This window comes from Ursus maritimus, unplaced genomic scaffold, assembly GCF_017311325.1.
Source record: "Ursus maritimus isolate PB19 unplaced genomic scaffold, ASM1731132v1 scaffold_13, whole genome shotgun sequence".
Lineage (NCBI taxonomy): Eukaryota > Metazoa > Chordata > Mammalia > Carnivora > Ursidae > Ursus > Ursus maritimus.
Window position 1 is genome coordinate 45,397,668 of NW_024423675.1, and position 12,829 is coordinate 45,410,496.

The window sequence follows — 12,829 nt, forward strand, 5'->3', positions numbered from 1 at the left end:
CATAATACAAAACACACAAAATACAAAAAGCTACTATGACTTCAGCAAAAGTTTTAAGAGTTTGTATGTTATTAATCATAAGAGTAGTGTTACACTTTAAAGATAATAGTACATTTATTACGTATATAAGGCATATCACTTATCTACAGAAAATGCTTGGTGCTTGTATGGTTTCCTGGACCCCTTGAACTAACTCTGCGGCTTCTTACGGGTGCTCTGCCCACAGGTTACAGAGGATTTTGTAGTACAGTAACTACATATCCTATATCAGGAAAGCCTGCATTTGAGCCTCAGGGTTTACTACTCATTATCTTCATTTCTCAGAGTCGGCGGTAGTTCTACATTTCCTCCCCTTGAACCCCAACAGGCTTGTGTCTACTTCAACAAGTAGAGTGCAGTGGAAGTAATGCTAGAGATTTCTGGGGGTAGGTCACAGATGACCAAAGAGCAACCACCTGGCACAATGTTCAGAGGGAGGCAGGGCTTCAGGGATGGCTTCATCAAGCAAATCAACGATGTCCCCCAGATCCTGTTTTGTTTTGTTTCTTCGTGTTTCTCTATGCTGACTTCTGTGATATCAGTCTCATTGATTTCTAAGTCTTTTCTCCTGGTCAAAAAATAAGTGCCAACAATTCCTGGGGTGACATGGCCCTTTGGAGAGAGAGGGAGAGAGAGAATGGAGCTCCAAGTTGAAAAAATAGCATCAGTAGATTGTAGCTTCCAGTGTTGTTATTGTGAAGTCAGGTGACATCCTAATTCCTCATCATTTTTATTTGACTTTCTTCATTGTGGAAACTTGTATGATCTTTTTATTTCTGGTATTCTAAAGTTTTGCTGTGTTGTACCTTGGTATGGATAATTTTTGTACATTTATTTTGGGTATTGGACTGACACTTTCAATCTGGAAACAAGTTTTTTTAGTTTGAGGAAGTTTTCTTGTGTTACTTCTTTGATAATTTGTTTCCCTTCATTTCTTCTGTTTTGTTTCTTCCTGGAACCCTTTTCAGTTGAATGTTGGGCACTGCTTTTTTTTTTAATTTTTAAATTTATTTTAGAGAGAGAACGCAAGTGAGTGGGAGAGAGGGGCAGAGGAAGAGGGAGAGGGAGAGGGGGAGAATCTCAAGCAGACTCCCTGCTGAGCAAAGAGCCTGATGCGGGGCTTGATCCCATGACCCTGAGATAATGACGTGAGCCAAAATCGAGAGTCAGACACTTAACCAGCTGAGCCACCCAGGTGCCCCAAATGTTGGGCACTTCTGAATTGATACCCTGATTTTCTAATGATTTCTTCCTATCTTTTGTCTCTTTTCATTCTCCTTCCTAGGAGATTTTACTTTGCTTTATTGTTTAAAATTAATAGTTAAAATTCTTTTTTGATATTTTAATTTCCAATTCTTTTTTTATTTTTTTAAAGATTTATTTTTTTTAAAGATTTATTTACTTATTTATTTGAGGAGGGGGAGGGAAGGAAGGAGAGAGAGTTCCAAGCACACTCCACACTGAGTATGGAGCCCTACGAGGGGCTCAATCCCGTGTCCCTGAAATCATGACTTAAGCTGAAACCGAGAGTCAGAAGCTTAACTGACTGTGCCATCCAGGGGCCCCTATTCGTTTATTTGAAAGAGAGAGAGAGAGAGAGTGAGAGAGAGAGTGAGAACATGCCTGTGGGCATGCATGCTCCAGTGGGGAGAGGGGCAGAGAGAGAGAAACTCAAGCAGACTCCATGCTGAGTGCTGAGCCCCATGGGGGTGGGGGTGGGGGCACTCGATCTTACAACCCTGAAATCACCACCTGAGCAGAAATCAAGAGTCAGATGCTCAACTGAGCCACCCAGGCACCTCTACAATTCTTTTTTAAAGAATAGCATTCTGTTCTAGTTTCATGTCTCATCTCTCTGAGGATATTAATTGTGGTTTCACTGATATTTTCTTCTTTCTGTATTGTCTCTTTCAACTGAAGTTCTTTTTCAATTTGTATCTCCATTTTTGTGTGCTTTTGCTGGCGTTTTCCCTCAAACAACTTAGAAATCTTTGGCTCTCCATTAATATTTAATAGTCAATCACTAAAAAAATTATAGGCTTTGGAACGATGGACTGTTTTTGCCAACTCACACTAGTGAGATTTGCTATATGGTAATCAGATGGCAGGCAAGCTTTTAACCTAAAGCCATTTGGTTTCTCCTGAGAAGAATTCAGCTATTTTCTGTCTGGATGTGTCTCATAGGCACCAGCATTCTGGAAAGAGAGTAAGGGAACAGGCTGAGGGTCCACCTCGTCAATTAGCACACTTTACTCATTCTTCTGTTTTCAACTCTGCTCTCTGACATACCTGGGGTTCTCTGGTATGAGATACTTCCTCTCCATTTTCCCAGAGACCTTGGTCTCTATGTATTGGGGAGGATGGATAGTTTTCTGGGTTCATGGAGAAGGTCTACCAGCTCAGTGTATAGATGATCAATCACTCTTCCTAATTTCAGTTACATATTTCATTTCTGCCTTAAGGGTTCCCAGGAAGAATCATGTTCAGAGCCTTTCCAGGGCTCTGAGGAGGTGGCTTGGTTCAATTCCTGCTAGTACCCCTATCCATAGGTGCTTAGGTGGCAGCTTTTTCAAATCTATTATCATTCTTCTGTCTGCTTTCCAACCTCCCAATATTATTAATGTTTCTCAACAGCTATTGTATCCTCTCACGTTCTCTGTCCCTGTGAATTTGTGGCTTTTTTCACTTATTTGTTGCACTTTAGAACAGGTTCAAGAGTAAGAGAATATTTCAAAACTGATCAATTTACTATCTTTACTTTATTTAGCTTATTCCTAAACTGTTTTCTCTAATCTTTTTTGCTCTAAGACTCTCAGATCCAAGATGTAGGAAACCCAGAGTTCATTTTTAGCTCTACTTTGTCATCAGCTGTGGTGAAGGTCACTGTCATGCCAATTTTCCAGCATGTAACACATCTGTAGTCTTCTCAAGGCAAGCTCTCCCTGATTCTTGCTGTTTCTGAATCCTTCAGCTTCCAGATCATCCAGGCAGAGATGATCAGGAAAGGAGGTGTGGGGTATCAGGAGAAGCCCAGAAAGAGCTCATCCCTGAAAAATGTGGGATTGAGGACACTGGGAGTATAATCTAGGCTTACCACATTTTATCTCATGTGAGTGTGTTTTCAAGAAACAGAAGAGGAAGTATAAGAAGAAAAGGAGAAGTAATAGCACATCATATCAAGAAATGGTAGATCTTGCAACATTAAAAAATGAGAGTAGATGGGTAGTAAGGAGGGCACGTATTGCATGGTGCACTGGGTGTTATACACAACTAATGAATCATTGAACTTTACATCAGAAACCAGGGATGTACTGTATGGTGACTAACATAATAAAAAAACCATTAAAAAAAAAAAAAGAAAAGAAAAATAAATAAATAAATGAGAGTAGAAAACATAAGATAATTATTTAGGGACTGATTACAGAATTTATTGGAACAACTTTACCTAATTGTCAAGCAATTCAATAACAATTATGTGTCTCATTAAATAGGTGCCAAATTAACTTTGTGGAATGCACTATTTGACTAGAATAGTAAGCAGTCTACACATATGTTCAATATTTATTGTTTGTTGATGTTGTAATCAGCAGAGAAGGAGCCTGCTGACAGCTGGCTGCAGAAAGGCAAAGGGTATTAGTGCCAAGAACCCATGAGAAAGGTGAGGTATTTTTGGAGCTGCAGTTAACCACAGAATTCAGGACTGTCACACCACCATCGTGTGGCCGGGAGGCATTCAGCAAATCGAAGAACTAGATCCTTGGCTTGGAGTGGTGGACAAATCCGTACCTTCATCTCTTCTTATCTGTAAAATTGGAGAAATAATAATAATAATAATAATAATAATAATAATACCTAGCTCTTAGGATTATTGTGAGGATTCAATGTCTAAAATAAAGTAATTGCTCAATAAATGTTGTTGCTATTATTTGTCTTTTTTTTTTAAAAAAGATTTTATTTATTTACTTGAGAGAGAGAGCACAAGCAGGGGGAGGGTCAGAGGGAGAGGGAGAAGCAGACTCCCTGCTGAACAGGGAGCCCGATGTGGGGCTCCATCCCAGGACCCTGGGATCATGACCTGAGCCACCCGGGTGCCCCAATATTATTTATCTTGGCAGGGACATTGTTATTGGAGTTGTAATTGTTATCATTATTTGTTTTCATGCTGTAGTGAAAGTAACCCGAGCATCAAGGATGGCTTAATGCAAACAAGGGAAGTGGTCAAGGTCAAGGTCTCTCTGCATCAGATTCCAAGGGGAGGAAACAAGGCTTAGTGAAAGTCAGAGGCCTAAATCCAGAGACAAATTTACAAATGATTGTTTTTCTTTTCTTTTTTATTTTAATGTTTTTTAATTATATTATGTTAGTCACCATACAGTACATCCCTGGTTTCTGATGTAAAGTTCGATGATTCATTACTTGCATATAACACCCGTGCACCATGCAACACACGCCCTCCTTACTACCCATCACCAGCCTATCCCATTCCCCCACCCCCCTCCCCTCTGAAGCCCTCAGTCTGTAACAAATGATAGTTTTTCTTTTGGTGAATTCTTGCTTGAAGGCCAAATCTCCACCTCCCATCACACATCATATCTTTGTCCATCCTATGGTTCCTTTGTCCTTTTGTCCCCCAATGAATCAACAGTACCTAGAACAGTACTGGCGCATAATAGGTGCTTAATAAATAGTTGTTGAGGGATGGATGAGTGAAAGGCTGGCTGGATGATGAATTTAGCAGAAGAACTTGGTGGTTCTTCCGAGCATCAGGAGAATGCTCATGTCTCATGGTCACTTATAGCTTAAAATAATAAGAAAGAATATGGGTTGGCAGTTAGGGTTCTTCGATTTGGCAGTGTGCTCTAGTTGTGTTGTTTTTTTTAATCAGCATTTTGGCAGCTTTTATTGTACAGTGTTTGGATGATAAATGAGTACTTTCTCACAGAAAGGTAACACATGGCTCCTGCATTTTATGAAATAACACACCCTTCGTGTCATTGATGGATTTTTAGAATATATTCCAAAATTATAGAAATAAAAATGAGACTTTGCAAGGCTAAGCCAAAACTGAAAAGTTTTGGAGTGAATCCAGAACAATCTAGTCTTAGGCGTGAACACACTGGGGAACTAGAGCCCTAGATACACAGGAGCTTGTGATGTTGGGGAGTGGGCTGGGGACAGGATGGATGCCATCTTCCCAAAGAGCTGCAGCCTATAGAAGTCTCCACGATAAATGGGCCTGGCTGAAGAGGTTGTTGTTGAGTAAAACATTCCCAAAGTGATTAAAGAACAAGAGTAGGCAATGGTAGATTTGGATAAAAGTGTGGAGAACCTTTAGTTTGGAATAACAATAAGTTTGGAGAGACTCCAACCTCTGGGGGGAGAGAGAAGGAATGACAAAGGTCAGAGTAGTCAGAATAAGAAAGGGGGGCTTATGCAGGGGATGTGGGGCAGAGATACCAATAGAACCAATACCAATGGGCAGCACGTGGCCTAAAGGAACAGCTGTTTGCATATTCCATGTTAGTACCATTTTTTTCCAAATGGGGTCCATTTGCAGGGTCCCCTTGAAGAGCCTCAAACTGGTCTAAATATGCCAGGTATTTCTTTGGTACTTCAGGACAAGTGACTTCCATTTTACATAGGACTGAGAGATGCTTACTAGTATAGTAACCTGCTAAGAAAGCTAAGGGTTGCTAAACATAGTTATTTGTAAGCCAAACGTAATGCATATTAGAGTTGACAAAGCACCTAACTCAGTAGCCTACTGATAAGTCTAGTCGGCACTCAGTAGTGCATGTGCTGTGCAACTCGTATTGCACTCGCGGAATGATGGTTGGAATTCCCACGCTCGTTTGAAGGGGCATTTTGTTTAATGGTGTATCATCAGTGTTTTATTGTATTGATTAAGATCTCCAATTACTCCCATTCTGGCTACTTAATGACAAGCTGTGAATTTAGCTTCATTGTTATAAATTTGCTTGTTTTTTATGTTAAAACGTGTTGATTTGTTTTTTGTTTTATTATGTTGAAATAAAAAATAAACTGAGACCAGCCTTGAAAATCTCTGAGCAGATGAAAACCAGCTTGGTCATACAAACAAAGCTTAATTCAGCTTATTTTGCAAGACCAGCTTGACCTGGGTCGTTTCTTGCTTATGCCTCTGGAAATCACAAAAAAACTTAAACTGTTTTTCAAAATTGATATGAGGTAACCACTAGCCAATTCCCTATCATTTAAGAAAATCCTAATATTATTTTAATTCTAATTCTAATATTATGACCAATCACTGGGAAGAATGAACAATCATCGCTTTCTCATTATATTAGCAGGCTTGTAGCAATATATTCCTGAGTTTCATTCCATGTTTTGGTTTGAATGCTCCCTGTTTGCAAACCGTCTCTTTGGCGTATGCACAGTAAACCTTTACTAATTACTACTTCGGGAAGTTCTTTGTTTTACTTCTGTTATTCATGAACTTTTGACAATCAGAACATTTGCAAGTGGTGACACATATTTGAGACAACGGTATTTGTGGCCGACAGTTTTCTCTAAAATTGAGCTTTGACATGTGAACCGTCTACTCTATTTCTAGAGAAGATGTGTGTATGAAATCTACAATAAATTCTTGTAAAACGATAGTTCATCACTATTTTTTCTCCTACTGGAAAACGAGACTATTTGGTGGTGCTTGGGGGCATTATCCTACTTAAATGTACTATGGTTCAAGAACTTTGAGCTACAACGTTTAAACCCATAGCTTGATAAAACTTTTAACAAAGGGCAACTGCTTGTTGTATGTTAGTGACATTAAGGAAAATGTCCTAAAAGCCAAAATTCTTATGAAAATTATTATGTTATGATAAGAGTCTTAACGTCATTTCTGTTATCAAATACTAGGAAGTACTAGGTTTCATGGTTCAGCAAGACTTGATTGCAAAGCATGATAGAGCAGCATCGGGCAGACAGAAAGAGGAGCAAGCAAAGAGCTGGTAAGCCTGGGGCTAGGGAAGCAAACATCTCTACAGCACTGGGTTTCTAAGAAGAGGTCACAATATCTGGGTATGTGAGCAACTCCAAGCTGACCCAGTTGGGTGGAAGGTATCATTCCCTACACTTCAGAGATGCTGATGCTGGGAGCTGCTTGAAGCCTGAATTCCAGCCCACAATCTTAGATCTCCAACTAGGCAATAGAATGGATGCCTCCAGATTATTTATATTCCAAGTCTGACTGCTCTCCACTGTGTTAGCAGGGTCACCAGGCTCAACTCAACCCAACAATAAATGGGACAACATGAGAAGGGAGGACAAGAAGGCTGACAATGAAGGTCTGAGGCCCAGAATAATTTTCTGAACCGGTTCGGGTGTTTTCAGTGGCTTTTTATGCAGGGACTCACGTAGTAGAAGAGGAAGAAAGGGAAAGAACAGGAGAGAAAAAAAATCCCCCAAAAAACAAAAAAAACAAAAAAAACAAAACAAAAAAACCCAAAAAAGCAAACCTCCCCAAAGCAACTCACTAGCCTCTCTTTCAGGATTTGCCAAAATCCAAGATGACTCTATTTTGGGATAGACTTTGGGTTTCTTTTAAAGTACAACAGGACAAAAACTGAAGAACACCAAGAGTCAGAGAGCTGTGAGAGGATTTTTCTTCTTTTATTCTCACATCCAATCAAATACTAAATGTTCAAGTAATATTTGCATTGCTATCAGCCCTCAGCTGAAAGTGGAGGGCTTTGAGAGGCCGGAACCCCAGGACAGGTGCTTATTTAGACAGAAGGTGAGCACAAGGTCATTGTGCCCACCTGGGTACCTGTTCCAGCAAAGAGGGGAGGGTTATGACCTCTGTTATCACCTCCCCTGGAGCAGAAACCATGCACCCATGTGACATCTTCTCATAATTTTCCTTTGTTCAAAGTGCAAATGGAGATGTTTCTTCCCAGTTTATTTATAGAGGCACAAATATTAAAAGAACAAGAATTTCTTGAAAAAGAGTTTTAAGCAAGAAATTTGCAGGTGCTACATTTTGTCTTTCACTGGAGTAGGCTGTCTCCAGGGCAGGTGTGAAAAGATTGTGGCATATCTCTTTTACTAACAGTGGTCACAGCCCATCTGGGAGGAAAAATCAGTGCATGGTGATGCCAGACACCATAGGACTCAAATAGGAGATCTCCCGAGAGTGGCCCGTTTCCTTCTGTTCACGTTCTCATCTGCTACACTATCACCTCCTTTCACGCTAGAGCAGAAACTCCAGCAACGCAGGGATTTAAAAAAATTTATAAGGCAGGGATTTTTTTTTTTTGTCTGTTTTGTTCAGAGTTGCAATCTCCGTGCCTAAAACAGTACCTGACGTGTAGTCGGCATGCAATAAACATTTGTTGACTAAATGAATAAACGTCCTTCACCTCATGCATCATGGACGAAGATGATGGTAATAACTAACATTTCTTATTCTTTTACTATATAGTTAGCAATATACTAAGCACTTTACGTACATTATTTTATTTAATATTCACAACACCCACGAAATAGGTATTAATCATAATAATATCCTTCTCTCTTTATATTCTTTTTTTAAAAAGATTTGATTGTTTATTTGAGAGAGAGAGAGTACAAGTTGGGGGACGGGCAGAGCGAGAAGCAGACTTCCCGCTGAGCAGGGAGCCAGAAGTGGGCCTCAATCCCTCCCAGGACCCTGGGATCATGACCCAAGCCAAAGGCAGACGCTTAACTGATTGAGCCACCCAGGCGCCCCTTCACTTTATATTCTGAGGCTTAAGGGAATCTAGAAACTTCCCAAAGGAACTCAGCTAGGAAGTATCTCTCCATCACCACTCCACATTGTCCTCAAGCAGTTTACAATTAGGAAGTTGAAATAGAAGTGTGTGAAACGGGGGCACGTGGATGACTCCACCGGTTAGGCATCTACCTTCTGCCCGGGTCATGATCCTATGGTCCTGGGAGTGATTGAGCCCCACATCTGGCTCCCTGCTCAGTGAGAGCCTGCTTCTCCCTCTTCCTCTGCCATTCCCCCTGCTTGTGCCCTCTTTCTCTCTCTGTCAAATAAATAAATAAATAAATAAATAATCTTAAAACAGTCTTACTGTTGTCTCCACCGGTGCTTCTATTTTCCATTCAGAGCATATGAATCACCTGGAAGTCTTGTGTCTCAGCAGGGTCTGGGGTGAGACGCAAGATACTGCGTGTCTGATGAGCTCCCAGGTGATGCCCTTACTGCTGGCTCCAGACCATGGTTTGAGAAACACGGGCTCTGTCTTCCCTTCCCCAGGCATTGCTTATGTTATAGGCCACTGTGTTCTTCAAGTATCTTGCATGAAAGGACTCCCACCTTCCCAGTTCTTACGATATCGGGAAACGTTGGAATTGTTCTTACCTTAGAAATTTTGATTAAACAGATTAACTTCAAAGAAAATACATTGATTTATTTTGCCTTTGATTTTTCTAGAATAGCTGATTAAGCACATGTCTTATATATACTGCTCCATGAATTTTTACACACATACACACACACATACCAAGATATAAAACACTGCCGGCCCCAGAAGTTTCCCTCAGGCCCCTTCTCAGGGAATATTACTTCCTCAAGGAAACAGGCTTCTGACATCAATCACCATAAATTAGTTTTGCCTATTTTTCAACTTCGTACAAATGGATTTGGTGAGAGCAAAGTAATGGTATCCCCTGGCTTGTGCTCCCCAGGGGCCAGAGCCACTCCCTGGCTGCCTCACTGTCGTGTTACCGCTGTGGCCCCCGTCAGAGAGATCCTCTGTGACTCCTTGCTGGGGGCTCCAGAACAGACCGGGCGTCTGTCAGTTAGCCCTTTATTTCTCTCTTCCTCGGGCTAAGAAGATACAGCCTCCATGGTGCTATGACCCCTGCCCGCCCCCTGCAGTTTCCAGATCCTCCCCCATCATGGCTGTAGGAAGAAGCCCCCTTGGGGGGCAGGGAGAGAGAGGTCACCAACCTTCCTCCCCTTCCTTGCCCATCTGCTTGCCTCTCCTTCTCGTCTCCATCTCTTCTCTCTCCCCTTCTTCGACCCATCTGCCTTCCCTCCCTTCTCTTCTTCCTTCCTTCCTTTTTCTTTCTCTTTTCCTGCCTCCGTCTGTCTGACTCCCTCCTTACTGTCACCCTGGCAGCAAGTTTTCTCACCAACAGCTCAGTGAAAGCACGTCTTCCCTGCCTCCATTCTCCTGGTGAGGGCTCCCATGCCTGGGCCTCAGTTTGCCAGGAGAGTCCCAGCATTACCACTGAGCCAGCAGGAGCCTTGGGATGCAGACTCTGAAGGCCTCGGTGGAGGAGGTAAGCCAGGAGTGGTTTCCTTTCCTTTTCTAGCACCTTCTCTTTGAGAACCACTTCTCTTCATAAAGAAGGTAAATGGGGAGGAGGGATTTAGCAAGAATAGAAGTCTCTCTTTTAACTCCTTCCTGACCCCCTCCTCCTTACCTCTACCCACTTCTTTCTAGTTCCCTCTCCATGCGCAGGAATCACAGACAATCCTGCCTATCTCATCCCCAGGAAAAGCGCTTAATCAGAATTAAAAGCAGGGGACTGTGCTTGGTTGGGGGGGCTGTGAATGAGAATGGGGACACATTGAACTGGGGCTGTCTTTGAGGGCAAGAAGGTGGAAAGAGTCATTCTGTGTAAAACAGTAGGGGCGAGCCCTTTCTGAAGCAGCCTCCCCAGACTCGTACTCACACTGTGTCCTGAGGGGTGCAGAGAGATGCCATCACTCTGTATTTGACAGCACGTTCCTGGAGCATCGTGCCCTGCCACTTTTTCCAATTAGGTTAATTATATGATAATTAAAAAGAAATACCCAACGAAACTAAGGAAATAGTTTCTCAAGTCCCGTCCTCTTTCTTGGTGTGTCTGTGATAAAAGGGTTTCTAGCATTGTACAGAGGACCTTTAAAAATAGTTACTAATCACTGCATATTATAGGGAAACAAAGACTGGCCAGATGTTTCAGACTCAGTGCTTATTTTAATATAGTCAAACATAAATCTGGGCATCATTATTTCTTCTCAAGTCTGAGTACATAATCAGCACATACGGCATGATGGTGCGTGCATTAAGATGATTAAATGAACAATTCACATTGTTAGTATTCAATTATCATCCCCAAATGTTTATTAAATGCTAACATACTAATGGAACTTTGATTAGACCCTACATAAACCAAATTAATGAGACAGGTAACTACCCAGGCATCTATCACTATTCAAAATAAACCATGATGTTAATATGACATACAAAATAATGACACTGCTAGACATGGCATTTTTAGAAAGTTCTGGGATAATTCCATTTTACTACTAGCTTTTGTGAAGATACTAACTTCAACAAAGTTATGAAATCTGTAAACAATTATGCGAGCTGTAACAGGATTAATTTAGGGTATAGTTTGGGTTAAATATATATAGATTTCAAAAAATCTATTACATGTTATAAACATAAAACACATTATGTGTATTAAAATATGTATTTTATGTATTTATTATATATTGCAATATATTTATTATATACTTATATAAAATACATATTTCATATAAAAAGCAAATTTTCTACATTATTGTAGAGATTGTAGCATTTTAAATTCCCATTTCTCAAAAAAGAATAAAATGATTATTAAATCAAAATTTATTAAGTCCTTTCTTTATGTGCTTTAGCAAGGGATGGGTGAAATCAGGAAAACCTTCAAGAGGGATATGAATTGAATGTTAAAGAAGAACAGATGTTTGCCATGATGTCTTCATGAGGGATGAAGTAAGTGGGCAGACGAAAAGGTCTGAAAACAATGGATAACTTAGTATAACTCAGTTTGGAGTGAAGAGTGGAAGAGACAAAGTCAGAAATAAATCTAGCAGGGCAAGCAAGAGTCAGATCACCTCCTAGGACTTAGTACTTCATTTGAAGAAATTGGGGCTTCGTTCTACCACCAACGGAGGCCATTTAAAGCTTTGGTGGCAAGTTGAGACTCTAGCAAGAACACATTGCCTCAGGGAAATGGACGAACCAAAGGAAAGGGCTTGAACTAGGTAGGCAGTGTGGTAGGACAGAGAGAGTGGGATCGATAGGGATGTGAGGGAGAGAAAATCATCAGGGCTTGGACGCCAGGTGGGCGAGGGGAGGCAGGAACGGAGCATTGGGAAATGGTCCAGGTTTCTGGGTTGGTTCAGGTGTCGAGGTTGCCACTTGTCTAAGAAGCTGGCAGTGCTGTCTCCTGCTCTGTTCTGCGGGCTGTGGTGTGGCTGGGGGGAGGGCTCCTCCCAGCTTTCTGCCCCGCTGACTTTAGCACGGGCCTCCATCCTCCTGCTGTTATCGTGTCGTTACTGCAAGAAGCATGAGCTACTCCACACATCACACCCGGACCAGGTTGATGAAGAAGAAGAGGGAAGGACAAAAGGCTGAGTCTGCCCATCGTAAAAGAGCTTTCCTGGAGGTCCCATCCCTGTGTTTGTAATAGGCATTAGTCAGAACTCGTTCGGATAGCTACCCTTGACTGCAAGGGAGTTTTTAAACTGGGTATATTTCCTTTCCAAACAAAACAGTAGTTCAACAGAGATGTTTTCCATGGGTGATTTTTTTTTAAGATTTTATTTATTTATTTGACAGAGAGCCAGAGACAGAGAAAGCACAAACAGGGGGAGAAAGAGAAGCAGACTTCCTGCTGAGCAGGGAGCCAGATGAAGGGCTCCATCCCAGGGCCCTGGGATCGTGACCTGAGCCAAAGGCAGTTGCTTAACTGACTGAGCCCCCCCGCGCCCCCCCCCCCC